We start from the raw sequence: 18716 nt of genomic DNA on the forward strand, positions 1-18716 counted from the left end.
CCCCAGAGATGTCCTGGGCCAGGCAGCTGAGCTGGGCAGGAGGCTCCTGTTGGTGTGTTGGACCCAAAAGGGTTGGATACACTGGGACTCTGGCACCGACTGGCCCAGGGCCAAGTGCTGCGAGAAGAAGAACATCATTCCTATAAAACACATCATTCCACTGTACTAATTCTGGGGAAAATAAAGTAAGCTGTAAGAAAAACATAGTAGTTTGTTTATGCCCACCTTACAGTAGTTTATAAAGGGCAAGAATTGCAAGATTTTTTTATCAGAGAATACAGTTGCTGACTAAAGAGGGGTGTTTTTGTTTCTTCAAGTAAGACTTCTCAGTTGCTCATTACAGCATGCAAATTATAAGAGAATGAGAAAGAACTGCTTACTTAACTTCTTATATGATCTCCCTCACCAGAGAATTTGGGCATATCCCCAGGATTTACCCTCACCCATCCGGAGCAGGGGGGCTCCAGGAGTAAAAAGAGGGTAAATGACATAACCAAGGTCACACCAAAAATCTAAGAACTGAATCCAGCTTTTTGAGGCCAGGGCCTTGACCATAAAACCAGCTCCACCATATTCCTAAAGCACAAGGCAGGTAACTGCCTGGGGACTCTGGTTTTGATTGTTTAATTACTCAATGCTTGTAACGTGCTCTGAAATCACAGTGAAAGACATCACTGAAGGGGCAAACAGCAATCTCTGCTTTTCTGTATGGTCTCCTATCTGGCACTGACAAAGACCTTGCTGTCTTCCAGCAGAGTTAAGGATCGTGACTGACACCTGTCAGAGGTCTGGTCTTGCAACCCATCTTCTCCTGGGGGACAGGCAGCCGCCGTGGTGCACTGGCAGGTCTGGGATGTTCCTAGCAATACAGAGGAGAGGGCAGAGGCAGCTTTTTTTTTTTTTTTTCCTTTTTTAATATACCTTGCTGCTGTGTATTTATACTAGGAAGGACATGGCCGAAGAAACACACTTCACAGAGGAATGGCTGAGGTTTGTGATGGCTTTTTTTTGTGGTTGCACACCCCACTCTTGGCTTGGCTTCTGAGGAACATCTGTTTCCTGAACAGAACAAAGTGTGTCCCCATTGTAGACAGTCTCCCTGTGCCAGCAGGGTGAAGGGGCTGACTATTTCCTTCACCCATAGGCTTCGGCTCATCTTTTGCCCAGACACGGTACACCCTGGAGATAATCACTGATCATTAAGCTTGATTCAGGATTCAGCAGTGAGCCAGGACAGAAGGTGGTGGAGAGGCTGGATTAATAGTGAGCTGTGCCAGTGGCCAGAAGGACTACAGTACTCCAGGATAGCTGGACTGCCCTAGCAGCCACAGTCTTCATATGAAAGGTACTTTGCACTGCTTCTGGCTAGCAGACAGGCAAGGAAGGCATCACTAAGTGAGAGGAATGGGATCTCCTGGCCAAATTGCAGACAGCTCTCTTTGTGGATGCCCATATGAAAGTGGTGAAGGATCCAAAGATCATCTTAAACTACAGTCTGATCTGACCCATTGGGGATGGGGCTCTTCAGCTAAAGGAAGCTGCATCACAGCTGCAACCTTTCCAGGTGCTTCCCTTCATCCATTGGCATCATCCCTCTGCCTTAGGCTCTACTTCTGCCTGTGGCTCCAATGACAGCACTGTACCATCCTCACATTTGTGATGTGGTCAGAGGGAAAGAAAAATAGTGAGAGATGTCTCATCTGCATTTTGGTGACCCTGGAATTTAAAAACCTCACTAAACAACTTGCTTCAGTATTCTGCTATTGTGTTCTATAGCTAACATATACACCCCTTTATTCCTTTGAAATGTACTGTTTTTTAATTTTCTAAGCTCTCTTGTTTAAATTTCATGGAGTTGGGTAAATCTGGCTGGCCTCTATGGAAATCATTATTTAATACCCTCCCCCCATTTGTTGTTGCTTCTTTCAACCCTAAATACACCCAGACTCAGTGATGATTCATGGTACAGAGGCCAAATAGCCCCATGTGACTAATAAATTCTGCTCACCTGCTCAGAACCTCTCCTGTGTCTGTCTTTTTCAGGAGAAGGTGTCCATAATTTAAGTTGTATTTGAGAGGAGAACACCCCAGCAACTTTTATTATGGCATTTATCACCTATAACCAGGGAGAGGAATTATTTGGAGGAGCCCAGGAAGGTAGTTTCTTCCTTCTCTCTCTAGATCCATTGTTGAAATTGGCTAAACCTCAGTCATTTCTCATCTTGACTATCACAAGGCTGTTGCCTTCTAGTGTAAATATAAAGACTATGTGTGAGTGCAACAATATTAAGCATTAGGTATAGGACTGAGCTGCCTAATAATGAATTTCTTCCTCTTTTCTGTATTGGCACAGACTGCATCATTAACACATCCGACTGTCATAAACAAGGATGCATTTAATCATATACATTTTCTATAAGGTCACTTAATGTTATCATCAGTTTACAGAGGGAGTGCTAAGATTCAGGTAGTGTAAGTGGTTACCCAAGTTTAACAAAACATGCATTTTCTGAGTTTTAATTCACTGAACGTCTAGGTCTCTCTCTTGCTATATAGAGCCTCACCCACCAAGCATCAGACGTAATGCTGGGTGTCTTTCTGAAGAAGGAATGTATCGAGGGAATTAGGAAAACTTCCTTTTGATACTGAATATGATTTGACTGGACTCCCTAGTCATCCCTAGAACCCAGAAGTCCCACTCGACCAAGTCAAGAGCTCATTCTGTACATGAAGAAAAAATTGCTGTGTCTAGGCTGAGGGTATGGGATTTGTTCTAGTAGAAGAAAATTTTGCACAACTATAAAGCTCTGGGTAGAAAGCAACACAACTCACTGAGGGAGTTGATCCTACCTAGGATTGTCATATCTGATCTATGGATCAGTGCAGTGCAGGATCATTCATTTGAGAGGTGGTTCTTCAGAGCAATCCACACCACTGCAGTATGTTTTGACTTCCACTGATGTGACACCAGCTGGAGAGATGGGTTACTGGTATACATTCATGCTTAAGTTATTGGTATTTGAATATAAGTCTTTTGGACAGATAGAATTTCATTAAATTTAAGCCATCTCCTTTCTGTATTAAGTCTGTGGAAGCTGGAGAGGAAACAATCAAGAAAGGCACCAGTACTCAAAAAGAAGTGTATGGTGGGCTGTTCTACAGTAGTAGAAGTATTTCCTATACGAACTACACAGAAGCTTTATAAGTAAATTAACAGAATGGGAATAATTGCTGAGATAAAAGACAAGGTATCTTGTTTGAATTTAATTTGCTTTTTATACAAGAATTTTTGGTTCTAGATCCTCTGACTCTTGGGAATCCAAAGAAGAGGGAATGCTCTCCGCAACTCTCTTACCCATGGAAGAAAAAGCTATCATTTTTGAAAAACAATCTGGACTTTCAGGAGGTTGGACTATTTTAGAAGGTTTCCAGATTTGAAGGAAGAGGGTAACATGTTTGTACTTTTGGTTGTTACCTCAGTAGCTGCAAGGAGGCAGTTGCTGTTCATGCCCATGCCAGTGTAAAATACTGTGTCAGTCATCACAAAGCTTCTGATTTTGGCAGTCATTTGTGTTGCCTAGATGGGATCTGTGCTGAGATGCAGACTGGTGACATGGTTTGCTCTCTCTGGGACACCCTTTCCATTGCTTTCCTCTTCAGGTGTAGCTCTAGCCATTTCAAGAAGGAAGGGCATTTGATCTAAAATACTAAGATTCTCTCTAATCTTCATCTGCTCTTCTCTGATTTGGCAGATATGAGTCCCTGTTCAGCTCAAATATCCTTGAAGCATGTGTACAGCCATAGATGCCTACCTCATAACTGCATTTGTGGCTGAAGCTGTGTCTGAACCTATTCACAACACCATCTATAATCAGTGACTTTTTAAAAAGCAAGCTGATGATTTTCCAATATCTTCATTTAATTTGGATAGCTCTGTGGCCTGAGATAATATAACAGGTCAAAAGGACTCCTCTGAGCCTGAGGAATATGAATGTTAGGAGACAGGGTTTATTAGGCCTGAGTTCTCTGAAATGCTTCCATGTTTTCTTCTTATCTAAGATAATTTCTTCGGTAGCATATGAAGGGAATAGCCACCAAAAATAATCTCTTTTCATTGATTCTAGTTGTAGAAGCCATTTTTTTCCAGATACACAGGGTTTGTGTAGATTAACACAAGTCTGTGATACCAGCAAGTGTCTAAATGCAGCTTGATGAAATGTTGCTTAAAAATTCAGATCGCAACTACAGTGTATGTATATACGCCCATGTATGTATGTATGTATGTGTGTGTTGGCACCTGCTCCGCAGAGGCTGGAATGACAACCCTCCGAGACCAATGAGAAGTCTGCTATTGGCATTACTGAATTTTAGGTCGAACTGTAATAACTAGCTTCCAAAACTGCCACAAATACCTTTAGCCCATGGTTAAACCAATCAGACCAACTTCACAGTTCTTAAATCCAAAGAAAGGTATTTTTCAAGTGCTGCTTGCACAAGTCAAATAGTTCCCAATCACCAGCAAACCATCCCTTATTTGAAGCTTAAATGAGACACCAGGAACAAATTTCTACCCTTCTAACCCAACTGAACTACATAACGCATCAATTACTGATATGTGTGTTTAACTTCATGCGCCTGAGAAGCCTGTTATTTAGCAGAAGAGTTTACACAGGTATATAGACCTTTTATATAATTCAAACATATTTCATTTTGAAGAGCTTTTAAGTAACTATTCTCTATCAATATCTGGATTTCAGAAGAGAAGCTACCTGATGGATTTCCCTGTTCAGGAGTAAGAGTGTTACTGTAATTATCTTGTTTGCAAGAAAAATACAAATATTTATCTCAGATTAGCAGAAGAAATGGTAACTGTGAAATTTATCATTAGCCCAAACATATTTTTATTTTGCTGATGAATAAATGTTGAATGACTGAACAGACTTTGTGCTAATATTTTTCCCATTATTTCTGTAGGGATTTTATATTAAATTTTCCATAAAATGCTGGAATTTTTCCAGACATTTGACCCAAATAAGACCGAACCACCTTATTCTTACATATCCAGCATTTTAGTATTTTGAGTAACAGGAGAATTGAAAGCCAACAGCTTACATGCTGTGGAAAATAAAGAATATTTTTGAACAGCTAGTTTACATGAGACTGTTTAAATTCATACTCACTGGTGCTGACCTGTTGCAAACTTGTTTGAATTAAAATGAATGGTTCCAGGACGGAACTCATATCGAATTTGTTTAAAGGTGCTGCAAGACAGAATGAATACAGCTTACGAACCACAAGAATCAAAGACAAAGAAACCTTTCTTTTTAGATCAACAAGACATCAGGAGGACTAGTCTCCTGGAGTCTCCAAGAATGGTTGTGTTGGAAAGAGTATGTCATGATATCACCAATCAAGTTTCTTCTTCCAGTGATCCACCTCTCTGTGCAACCAAGCAAGAACCACAAGATCAGAATAAAGAGGGACTTTTTGGTAAATATGGGACTGACATGGCTGTATCAAATGGTCTGTTATCCAACAACAGAAGCCAGGCACAAGCAGTAAGCAGTAAAAGGCTTGCCTGTGTGCAAACTCCAGACTAAAGCACTGACAGTGCCTCCTGCAGATCTGGACAAGTGAATCTGAGGAAAGGAGTGTGGGGAACAGCTGACTCAGAATATCTACCCACACATTGACCCAAATAAAGATATTTTGAAGTTGTGATTCAGACATTGGGGTGTAGATGATAGACATTAATAGACATCAGATATTCACCCCTTCAAAGTACAGATTTTTTTGACTTTGGTAAAACTTGGAGTTGAGATTTATGACCAAATTAACACATGGCTTCTTAGAATTTACAGGGATTATTTATTTTTGGCATTAACTTGATAACTGATCTCCAACCGAATGCTGAGAATAAATTAATTTACTGATCTGATTCTGATATAATAGGGTTCTTTTTCTTAGCCTGCCTTAATAATACTCATAGCTTACATATACATATAAATATATATATAGTTTACTTGGACAATATTTTTATTTCATTTGAATTTAACAGTTTTATGAACATTATAATAAAAATGTGTAAAAATGCCCTCCTGATACTTCTTCAGTAGGCAATAACAATTGCTCAGAATGAATATTATCAGGCAAAAACCTGACTGGATTAATTTAAGAAGCTAATGTCCACACATTTGTTTCACTGACAGCACATGTTTGGCTACTCAAAGTTTTCAGGATTGGTACTTGTGATGACGAGCCATCTATCCACCCACCAAAAGGAAAATGGCATTTATACCTTTCTTACTGTGGAAATTATGAAAACTAGGCAGCTGCCTGGAGATTATGTGCTGTTGATCTTAAAAAAAGAAAAAGGCAAATTTAGAGTTCTTGGGAATATCTATTGCCAGTAAAATAATAAAACAAAAAAAATGGAGAAAAAAAATCACTAGCCAGCTAGATGATAAGGAAACATTTATCAGCACCGGGGATTTATAAAGAACGAATTGTGCTGGAGAAACCTGATTGCTTTTTTTAATAGAATTATAAAATTAGTGGATGATGGGAACACGATGGATTTGATACATTTGGATTTCAGTAAAGATCTGATACATAAATCCTACTCAAAATTAATTCAAATTGGCTTGGTTATGCCACCACATGGAACGAAAAATTGGCTGGAGACCCAAAAATAAAGGATAATGATGCATAAAAAGGCATTGTGCTGGAGGGACAGGTCTTATGGTGACAGAGATCAGCATTTGATTCTATCCTATCCAACACCTTTTAACATGACAACTTCTGTCTGGAAATCAGGCAATTTTGTTAAGAGAGTAAAATGCAGAGGGACATGTGGGATACACCACAGGGATGTGGGATACATAAAATGAGAGTCCAGTTGTAAAAATTCAAGTATTACCCAAGCTGCAATACCCATTGAGCAATACCCACCAGGGAGGTGCCTAGAAAATACTATATAAGAATCACTGCAGCAGACAACCAATGAGATGGGAATTCGCAATGAAGGATAGCAGACAAATAGCCAGTGTGTTTGAGTAATACAACTGCAATTCACCCCCATATAGAGCGACCGCAAGCCCTTTGTAGTATCTATGTCCCACATACACTGCATACACTGTCAAAATAGGCCTTGGACAGGTTTTGTTGGTGTACTACAGCTCCCGTGTTGACAGTAACGATGCAGGCCCTAGAGAAAAGGCACCACATTTTCAATTTACTGACATGCTGAGTGATTCCCAGCAGAACTAGAGTACACAGTAGCGGAGCTCTTGGAGTATCTCCTGTTCTCATACTGGACCCATAAAACTGAAGTAAGAGGTTTTCGCCACAGAAATGACTGGTGCAGACACTCACAGTGAGGTTAGCCTGATTTGGGAGGAGGGCTCTAAACAGATCCCAGGTTTTTTGTCTTGTTTTTTTTTAAGGCAAAACCAGGAAAGAAAATAGCAATAAAGCAAATAAAATGCATTAAAATAGATATGACTCCCCTCTTTCTTAATTTTCCCCTTCTCTATCACTGAGTCCATTCACAATTTCACCTATTCACCATTTTATCTTACCCTCCATCCACACATGTGTGGGGGTGTCCTGACAACTTTGGAACATGCTGGCCAACTTCAGACAACTTTGTGGAGAGTAGATATTACACTTCTGTACATTTCATGACATGACGCAGCTGACAGAAGAAAGAAATTCTATTACTGCCCTCACTGAAATGTAAGCTCACCCTTTGTTAGACATCAGAGAATCCACACGAGGCAATCTTGAGAAACACATCCATAAGAAAAAGCTGGCTTCACTGACTGGTTCCACTCCTCATCAAACTTCTGCTTTTCCCTGGCCTCCTTTTGGTTGAAGGCCAGTATTTGTTCTTATTTGCGCCCCTTCTTTTTTGCTCTTTTTTCACTATTTTTCATCTTAAACTTCATTTCTAACAGTATGCTTTCTTCACTCCTCTTTTGCATTCTCTCCAACCTCCTGCCCATCCCTTGTTATCTTCCAAATGACACTTTCTTATCTCTCTTGGTCTCTCCTCTCCTTGAGTTTTGAGTCCCCCCCTTTTTTTCTTTTTCTCATTCTCCTGTCTGTCTCTTTCATTCAGACTTCCATATCACTCCATTTCTGCAATCCTTTCCCACCAAATAGCTTGCTAATGTTTTGATACTTGTTAGTAAGGCTCCTTGTAAATCTTACTCAGTCACATTATACTAGTGAGATAGGTTAATATTTATTGTAGCAAGCTCCTCCCTTTCAGAAGTTATTGAAGTAAATGAGAGAAGAGACCTCTTTTGCTACGGCAAATAATATTAGTTCCTCATAGTACTGCAGTGATCATTTCAATAATGTTCCCTGTTAATGCTGTCAGGATCAGACCCACAGTAACTATAGCATCAGAGCACAAGCAAGGATTTCAACATTGCAGAATTAGGAAAATTACATTTTAAGAAGGGCTTCATTTGCCTTCCCTGCTCTGTTGCCAAATATTTGGGCTGAGCAAGTGCAGAATGATATGAAATCTGGAAAGCAGCACTTACACCCTCTCTGCATGGGTGTAAAAGGCTGTGGAAAGTAGGGAAGGGTCAGAATGAGCATTCTGACATCAATGGAAATGTTACAAGTATTATTAGGATCTCTGTAATATTCATAGCTCTCCTAAATTCATGTGTACAAAGTGCATACTGTGGCAGTTAATAGCACTGTGAGAAACCTTCATTTTTAGCATTCTGTTTTTAAATTCTCAATCTCTAACACTGTATTAAGGTGATTTTTTAGAAAATTTAATTCTCTGAATAGTTCTTAGGGGTCTTTAAAAAACAATTAAAATGTCTGGTATCACACTGTAATTTATTATTATTTAAATTACGTATGCCTGTCAGTTGCTCAGGGGCTTGCCTTTTTATTTATTTATTTTTTAAAAAGCCACATCTATTTAATGAAACAACAAGGCAGATGGCAAGCAGTAGAAGGGCAACTGGACTGGGGCTAAGAATTCATGGGGTTTGAACAGTGTTTGCTGGATGACCTCCAACAAGTTTCTCTGCAACTTGGTGTCTCCTTTTCTCCTCTCACTCTGTTACTGCCTCATCTACTCATAAGCACTTGAGGACAGAGACTTTCCCCTAATACCTGTTTATATGATTCACGGTACAATAGTTTTGATATTTGCTGAGGCCACTGTGCCTTAAATGATTACTGTAAAGCTATTGATAACTCAAACTACTAAAGAGATTTCCTCTAGCACCACTCCAGGCCACAGGTCAGCTACCATACAATTAGTAAATGACATGTGAATGCTACAAGGTCTTAGTGAGCAACATCAGAAACTATGACACCCTTTCCCTCCATCTGCACTCTGCATATTTATGACCTGTCTTAACAACATTCTTGAGTGCTGCTAATCTGTACAGAGGATGTTCTTCACCAGAATATCCTATGCAGCAGGACATAAAAGCAACATTTGTTTACTTAGTCCATCCTACTCTGTGTTTGGAAGTCAGAAATTTAGCATTATATTATTTATACAGCATGATGACAGGACAATAGACTAGAGTTATAAGAGCAAGAACCCTCACACCTCCTTAGGCAAAACAAACCAAGGTCAAGTGCGAAAACCAGCAGTATGCCTTCCTGGAGTCTTTTCTCCTGGTGGCTGCCAGTGAGGCCCAGTCTCTTGAGGTAGGCCTGATGCTGAAAATTTCAGCAACCCTTATTCAGGGAGGTCACTCCATTCCTGAGCTTCCAGAGCATGAATATGGAGGTGATTGTGATGGTCTTCAGTTTTCTGCTATTGATTTAGGACCCCTCCTCAGACCAGATATGAAATAGGTGGGAAGCTAGGTAAGTGATCCATACTTGGGGTCCATCCCCAAGGTTCAATGTAACAGCATTTCTCCCTCTTCAAAAATTGCTGTTATATATCTGTTCTGTTGGGACATTTGAAAGCAGTGGTGATGTGGGTTTCATTGAGCATCTGCTGCAGAACTTCAGGTCAGGTGAAGTAATACATTCAAATGTTTCTCCATCTGCCTCTTTCTATTTGTGAGGCAGCATAAAAGCTGCCACCTCATTGGGGTAAGTCAGATGCAGTAATGGTCTTCCTCTTTCCTCTCTGGGTTTTAGTAAGAGGATTCTTCTGGAATAAACCTCTTTGCAGAAGAGATACTTCTCAAGCTCTCTCTGGAGATCAGTCCCTGCATCAGGACTCCTAAAATTCAAGCAATCAGAGCAGCCAGTAGAAAATAAACCACAGCTAAAAGGGAAGAGAAAGCAGAAGGCTTTTACAGTTCTGCAGGACTGCAGGGCTATGACATGAACAGGGTATGTCCTGCCCCAAGGAAAAGATCCTTGCTGGGTTCAGAGTTATTGGAGATAGAAAAATAAAGAGGCACAAGACACAGAGCGGACTTCAAGCTCCGTCCCAGATGATGGAGACTACTGCTGGAGCCTTGGAAAGACAGATAACCTTCTCACTGCAACAGCCATAAGGGACAAATAACCCAAGAAAGGCAAGCGTGAAGTCCCTTGTAGCTTTAAAACTTGACAAAATACTTTTGAAAATAGTACTCAAACATGCAGAAAGGGACAGAAGAGTGAGAGAAATGTCAAAGACAGAGCCCCATGCTTTGAACATACTGCTCTTCTGAAGTCTGAGGAACTGAACGACAATTGGGACAATTGGGACAAAGGAGGAAAGGGGGAAGGGCAACTATCCCCCAAGACTGCTGTTTAGGAGTAATTTCCAAACTTCTAGGGATTTCTTCTGAAATATGAAGAGCCATACAGGTTCCTCTTGCAGGAAAAGATACTGTTGTCCCCCTGCTTCCTTGCTGGAATTGCTGTAAGGTTAGAAAGCTTTATGTGAGATTCAGAACACCTCAAATCCTTCCGCTTTTCCACAGCATCATCTTTAACAATCCCTTTTCCACTTCTCCCACACCTGACTTCTCTCCACGCTGCTGACTCCTCCTAGCCCATGGCTGAACATGATCTTGCAGGACTGGGTCATATCATCTTCTATTTGGAGCCTCACCAGAGGCACAGGTATTGGTACACTTTCTGATTGCCCTAAAATTAGTAGGAGAATAGATTGGTAAGGGAAAACTGTAATATAAGCTTATTGAACAGGAAGGACTTTTTTCCAGTCAGAAGAGTAACATTGCTACTTCTCCAACATAAGGTGATGTAACAGAACCCTAAAGAAATGTGCCCTGGCCACCACAGAAATCTGCAGGACTGCTGGCAAGGGCCTAACTGCAGGGGACAGATGGGCAGGGTTCAGCATCTGCTGCAAGAATAACTAATTAAAGACTTCCTTTCTCCTGGCCACATAGTTTTTATCCAGAGAATTATAGGCCATTATAGAACAAAAATGGTTGAAAGAGGACAAGTACATTGTTAAAAGAAAGAAAATTGGAAGTTTTAGGACAATATAATATCTATTTTACTCTATCTGGCCCAAAGACATTGATTAATTAAGGACTGAATGCCTCTTTCAAAGGACCACCACATCCCAAATCAGGATTAATCATTGATACATTCCAGTATCTTTTCAAACATCAAGCAGCAATTATTTGTGCAAGTCACTATGCTCCTTTACAAAAACACCATGGCATTAACAAAAATATCTGTGTGTACAGCAGATAAAACTACTCACTTCCACTGACATTCCATAACACTCGCTGTTCTTCCATTCTGCTGAGGCTACCTCAGGTGCTATGACGCTACTGACCTGCTCTGGCTCCATTTTTTGTCTTCCATCTCTCCAGTAACTCTCTCTACTTTCACTGTAGCAGGTTTAGGCTTATGGCATAGAAACGCACACTTTTTTTAGTGTTTCCTGTCTCTTATCGTGATCATCTTCACCTGCCTTAACCTATGTGAAACATTTGGATTTTGTCTAGCTGAAGGTCACATAGACAGAGTGCAAACTGCTTTTCTGGGGCAAAAAAAAATCCTGATATACACAACTGTCTTGCTTCTCACTGCAGACTATAAGTGTGATGACCTGGAGAAGGTAAGAATTTCTTGGCAGCATCTAAAGGCCCTTGCAGTTCCTCCATTTTCTCCATGTTGCTCACTTCCCATTTCAGCAGGGTAGAAGATGACACTTTGCACTCTACATGAATGTGCAGGGGGAAGGGATCGCTGGAGCTCAACCAGCTTCCTCTGCAGCTTTATGCCCTTTCAGTCTCTTTGTTGACCATTTTAGTGGTTCTTTTGCCTTTTGGATGTCTGATAGATTTGTCATAAGTAAACCCCCTTCCCCTTGTACATACAGTGTTTTCCTCACTTGCCAGAGAGATGGTTGAGATTTTGGAAGCACCAGCTGCAGCTGCTAGGACTGCTGGTTGGAGAAACATTTGCCTTCTGAGTCCGTTAATTAGCACAGTAACAGTAACTGTGCTCCATTAGCCAACCCATGTGGTCGAATCCCTTCCCCGTCCACCAACCTCTCCCTTAATGAGAGCTGGAAGGGGGACACTCACAAAACACTGCCTCAGAATAATATTCGGCTTTGTCCACACCGGTAACAAGAGCTGACAGGATCACTACGTCCATTTCTCTTCTAATTAGCACACTTCCAGCTCGGCCTGAGCCAGCAGCCAGAGAAAAGCGATCGGACAACCGTACCGAATCACAAACACAAAGAGGTCCATTCCCCATAATTAGGTGAGACAATTCCTCAGTCTTTTCTCGGCTGGAGCTTGCCAGTAAGACTCTCGCTGTTTTGGTAAGTCCCAGCAACACAAGTTACATGTCTCCCCAGGACACTAATAAGCTCCTAATTGTCTTCCGCTTCACACGGCTCTTACCATAGGTCTGACTTGGGGGAATTCTTCTAACAAGCGACAGCCAGCGCTCCCTGCGCCACAAGCAGCAACAGGAGCTGCATCTCAGGCTGTTCGATGAGAAAGGGAAAGTGGAGAAACAGTGAGAAAAGCAGCTCAGGCTGTGGGGCCCAGCTATGCAGAACAGGGCCAAAGGGGACAGGTCAGATTGCTTGGCATCAGCTACTCATTGCTGGAGACAAAGGCTTTCTCCACGCTATCTCCAGCTCTCAAATGCCAGTGTCCACCTGTGCACACACTCTCCCTTTTCCTCCTACTCTAATCACTGACCTACCTTCTCCTTTCCAGTCACTAACAGCACATGCATATCTGTGCTTCCACCCACAATCAAAAATAAACATTTGCTTTTATGTCATTCCAAAGCAAAAATTAGTTAGCTTGTTTTGTCATTGTGGAAGGAGCAACACTGAATACAGAGAATATTGGGTAACTGCAAAGGTTTGCCTTCAGTGTCCACTAAGACTCACKTGGGTCTCCTTTACTTCAAAAGAAATGCAGGACAGAGACCTGCCATGTGCTYTTCTCCAATGAGGCAATATTGTGGGCCTATCTCAGAGTTCAGACTCAGAAGGAGCATGTATATAAATGACATCCTGTCAGCTCCCATGGAAGGGAATGCGTATCACAGGACAGATTTCTAAAGATGTCCACAAAGTGACTAAGAATATAAGAATTTCCAGAAGGAGAAGGCAAGAGAAGGATAAGAGACCCCAGTTCAAAGTCCTTGATCAAAACAAGATTGAGGAAGGACTCATACTCCCTCTGACTTTTAACCCCACACTTTCTTAAGAAACTATCATCAATATAATATATTTCAGCAAAACATTTTCTCTAGAAGAAAATAACAGTTTTTGACAAGAAGCCCATTTTGAACAAAATATTTCAACTGATTCTATTAAGGATACTCCACACCTGCAGATCCCTTTGACTTCAGTGCAGCTGATTAGATACTGATCACTTCTGAAAATCAGGCCAAAAAGGTCTTGCCAGAGGTACTTAGAACCCCTGGCTCTATATTGTACCATCTGACTTCCGTGCACTAAGCAGGGGAGAAAGATTTGGTGGGTGGGAAGACAGAGTGACTTATGTGATAAACTAACCCACACAGAGTGCAAGAAAAAGACAGGGGCAGGTGATGAGCTAGAAAAGCAATTTAGGATAATTGATATACAATATATAAATAAATCAATGAAAACTAGCAATGACTAATAACAGCTACCTTAATACAGGGAAAGGAAAACAAAATAAAGGCCACAGAACCAGGCGACCTGAGTATCCAAGTACCCCACTTGGGTATCTTTGCTGGTCTCTTATCCCTCTTTTTCATTCAGATTATGAGCCCTCTTCCTGACTTTTGTTCATAACCTATTGCATTCTGGACTACAGCGGTGAGTGTAAGATGGTAAACAGCAAATTTCTGATGCTTCAGAATTAGCTTTAAACTTCTGTGATTAACAGAAAAGTTGTTAGATGAGCCTGGCATTTGTGGGAGGGGAATCCTTCCTGGCATCCAAGTGCCTTGAAGCACAAAATTTAATTAGCCTATGTTATTACACACCTACTCATCAGCTATTGGTCACAGAGACAGCCTTTCAAGTGATACAGAATCAAGTCAAGCACTTTGTCCCCCCAGAGATATGGTCAATAAAGAAGGTGCAAGGTCATTCTTATTACCCATTTTTTCTACTAGCAATTAAGTAAGCGCTTTCGAGCTCACCCCGCTTCCTCTTTTCTGTTCCTTACTGAGGTGTCTATAACAGAGACAGGCAGGGAGCGTTCTGGCTTCACTGGCCACTGATCTGTATTATAGGAATCAGCAGGCAGGCCAGAGGTCAACCACACAAACCCAACAAGAAAACGCCTATTCTGCACAAGCATCAACTGCCTGGAGTCAGTCATTCTGCTCAAAGGGACATGACTGAAAAGGTCAAGTCTAAGTATCAGCAGTTTCAGTGGATGATAGAGTCTAAATGTGAAGAAATCCCTCCATACTGAAAATTTTAGTCCAATATAAGTAAACAGGGCAATATTGCACATACTGTATGTAGAGTCCAGGTTATGCTCTTTGAAAGCTGGATCAGTCCACACTTTTCTGGCAACTTCAAATGTCTTTATATGGACTTCAAATGATCACCATTATACTTCATCATTTCATGTTTTTGCATTTGACCTCATCCTCCTCGAAGAAACTAAAAACACTGATGTAGGGATAGGACTGGAAAGATAATACATCTCTAGAATGGCTTTTATTCTAAGAACCCCAGTATCACATAAAACCAAAAGGCTCCAGCCCTTCTTTTTTTTCCCTCTCTTTTAAAAATATCAAAGTTCATCTTTTATCATGATGAAATTCTGGTTCTTGAAAGTCAGCAGGAGTTTTATCCCATAACAAACAATGGTCAGTGTTTTGCTCCTTGTCTCTACTCTTTTCAGTGCACATTTGCCCTCTAAAGCATGTGAGAGAGAGGGGGGCTAACATGGCTCTTCTGCAACTTCATTGTAAAATTTTAAAAATGCATGAAAGCTCCTCACTTTCAAGTATGTGAGATACCAGAAGAGTCAGTGGGGCCAAAAGATGGCCACTGAAAAGTTCTGGATGACCTAAGATAAAAAATTGCTGAAATACTAAATGTGGTGTGTAACCTCTACCTTAAATCAAGCATCAGAGGAATGGCAAATGACATCTGTGGCAAGAGTCCTTAAAGAGGGTTTCAGCTCAGACTTCAGACCAATAAGCTTTAGCATCAGAYAGTGTAAATAGGTTGAAATTGTGGATATCTAAAGAATAGAGTAGATGTAGGGACGCATAGGCTATAACGCGCAAGAGTCAATATAGCTTTTGTAGAAGAGAATTTTTTTCACACATCTATTGGGTATCTCTCAAGAAATTAACAAGCATGTAGATAAAGATAACTTAGTGATATAATCTTGAATTTTGCTCAAGCTTTCCTCAGGCTCTTAAAGAAGCTAAGCTACCATGAAATAATAGACAAGGTCCTCCTGTGGATCAATAATAGATTAAAAGATAGGAAACAACTGACAGAAATAAATGGTCAGTTTTCATAAAAGAGGGAGGTTGGCAGCCTGCCCCCCAAGGACTGTTATGGGACCTGTGCTAGTCAACATCCTTGTCAACAATATAGAGAAAGGAGTGGGCAGTGAGATGACAAAGCCTGTAGGTAATGCAGAAGAAAAGAACTGGGATTTAAGTGAGCTGTCATCATGCAGGGAAGAGATCTAGGAGCCCTTATGGGCTGTTCTCCGAAAGATCAGTCAAAATAAGGAAAATAACATTTTTGGAATTAGCTGTAGCCATGATAGTTCCAGGGAAAAGCAACAAAGACTTTTAGTAAAATTTGAGAAAAATCATACTCTGAAACATACCATCACAGCATTTTTTTGAAGAAGTTTTTCTTCTTTTTTGAAGAAGTTTCCTCAGATGGATAATGCTTATTTGGCATCACCCACAATATCTTTGAATGTATTTGGTACACCAGCTGATGTGTATTCTGGGGTGTACATGTAGGAACTATGGGTTTTGTTACATCTGTGGTGGGAAGCTTTTACTGTAGTGACTATAGAAATATTATTATAAATTTTGCATTTGTTGTTCTAATCACCTTCATTCTATTGAGGGTTGATGGGAAGTTTCCCTCCAATTGTAATTTTGCTGGACTGAAGATACAGAGAGGCGGTTCTGGGAAATTTTCTTTCAAAATATGATCTTCTTCCAATATAGATTGATTGTTTAATGACTTTTTAAAAAGTATCACTAGAGGGATACAATGTTAAGGGGTGAGGATTATTTTCATACTATATTCAGTCTGTTCACCACAGTCAGGTAACTCACAAAGACATGATGCAAAGCCCCTTTAAGTGTGTCCTTGTTGCTTGGGGTTCTTCCTTCGAAGGAGGAACTATACGAACTCAGAGCAAATGTGATGATGCTTGAATGCCTCAATCTAGATTATATCTTTGGTGTTTTGAATGACCACTAGCTTTATGGGAGTAGATGCAACAATCCATGGATTTTCTGTAACAGTAATTTACTGGTTGTCTTTTTGATTGTGGATATCTAAAAATTGATATTAGTTTAGAAGTATTACAGAATTGTTTATGCAATGTTACTGAGTTCATGGTGGGAAAGAAGTCCAGGATTTCAGGTCTTAATGCAAAGATGTAATTTATGGGGGTTTTAGGTACTGCATAGGTCAGTGATGGAATTGCCTAGTACCTCTTCCTTAGCATAAAAAGGTTGTCACAACTGTCGTCATGATTTGGAAGAAGTGTTGTTTGCCTAAGACAAGTTCCTGTGAGCAAAGATGAAGTCGATGAATTCAGCAGCATAAATAGACTACAAATCTGAGTGATGATCCTGTTCTTACAGATATTCGAAATGGGCTTCAGGCCATGGTGACATGAGATAAAACAGTGAAAGAACAAAATGCAAGCTGTGATTAAGGCCTACATGCCTCTGCAGTATGCCCACACTTTGAATACCCTGCAGCTTTGATTATGCCATCTCAAAAAGACTATAATAGAAGACAGATAATTGCAGAAAGATGAACAGAAGCATAGAACACAAATATCACAGAAGCCATAAAATCATGGATAGCGCACAGACAGCAAAAAAAGGTAACAAAAAATTACTGTTCCTAAAAATAAAAGAAATGAAAGGTTCAAAATCGAATTATCAGGTAAGGAGTTTTAAGACAAATAATGCTTCTTTACCTTTTTTTTTTTTTTAACTCACTGTCAAGGGGCATTTTAGAGGCCAAGCATACAGATGAATCAGAAATAAGACAAATTTATGGAGGGTAGTGTCCACTGTGGACCAGATTCAACTACTAGCTAAATCCCTAAAACAGATTGCTGGATGTGGGGTAAGTTAACTCAAAGTAAAATCACTCCATGCAAGTCTTATGCTTACACTCTTCCCTTTGTGTCTACAACGGTTTATAATCTAAGAGAAGATTAGAGGTAGAATGGACCTTTGATTTGACGTAATAGCATCTTACATTTTTATGAGTCATCAGTAACATAGAATAAGATTCAAACATTACCTCTGAGTTGGATTAGTCAGTTTTGAATCTCAAATCTCCTGGCTGTATTGCCTGCTGATCACAACTGGTTCTTACAAGTCTGATACATTCTGCTGCGCTTCTGGCAGTATGGATGCTCACCTGTTAAAAGACTGAATTTAATTCTTCCATGGAGGTTCAAGAGATCTTCTTGGAGAATAACAACAACAAAGCATATATGAGAGTAGAGGAGACCTTTGTGTCTTTCATATTCTACTACAAACCATAACAAAATCAGGATCACCAATTGTTGAACTATTCACTGAACTTTATACAGCTCAGATTGTTTTTGGGTCCTATTTAGAGCCATGTAACAGATGGCTCACTTATTGTCCAGATAATAACCTGTTTTCGCACACACTGCCATGAAGAAAGTATTTAAGGAACCAATTCATGTCACTCCTTACATTTGAGAGCCACTTCCTTTTGAGAAAAGTAAAAGAACTGAGGCAGTACACCCCAGCAATGACACTCAGTATGATAAAGGGGAAGTCAAACAGCTCTTTAGAGCGTTCTAAGTGAATACTACAGTGTAAGTGTGCCTTCCAAGCATCAGTATTTGTTACTCGGTAGAAAGATGTTACTCTTGGGTCTCCTGCTGACAGATACATATACAAATATCTGTCATTTCTAGGTGACTTGGCAGGAGAAATATGAAGCAAAACTGAAAAGCTCCGTGCTATAGGAGTGTTCCAAGATTCTCAACTTTATAATGGCAAAACACTGGGTAATGGAACATTATCCTCTTCATTACCATCATAAAAGT

The 18716-nt window shown here is 40.3% G+C and overlaps 1 protein-coding gene across 7 annotated transcripts in view; it reads right to left on the bottom strand.

Moving 5' to 3' along the window:
- The window catches only part of LIN52 (lin-52 DREAM MuvB core complex component), an 83082-nt gene that overhangs the window by 16415 nt on the left and 47951 nt on the right, over nucleotides 1–18716 (bottom strand). The window contains exons 6-7 of one of the 7 annotated variants that reach the window (XR_003257684.1): nucleotides 17933–18052; nucleotides 7215–10225 (exon numbers count right to left, since the gene is read on the bottom strand). The exons of 3 other annotated variants lie outside the window; for them this stretch is intronic. The gene's annotated coding sequence lies outside the window, so the exon portion shown is untranslated. Of the gene's footprint in view, nucleotides 1–7214; nucleotides 11086–17932; nucleotides 18053–18716 lie in introns of those variants that run through there. 3 more of the 7 variants (XR_003257683.1, XR_003257682.1, XR_003257685.1) reach the window with 3 other exon arrangements.

Source organism: Apteryx rowi, unplaced genomic scaffold (assembly GCF_003343035.1).
Source record: "Apteryx rowi isolate R43461 unplaced genomic scaffold, aptRow1 scaffold_88, whole genome shotgun sequence".
Lineage (NCBI taxonomy): Eukaryota > Metazoa > Chordata > Aves > Apterygiformes > Apterygidae > Apteryx > Apteryx rowi.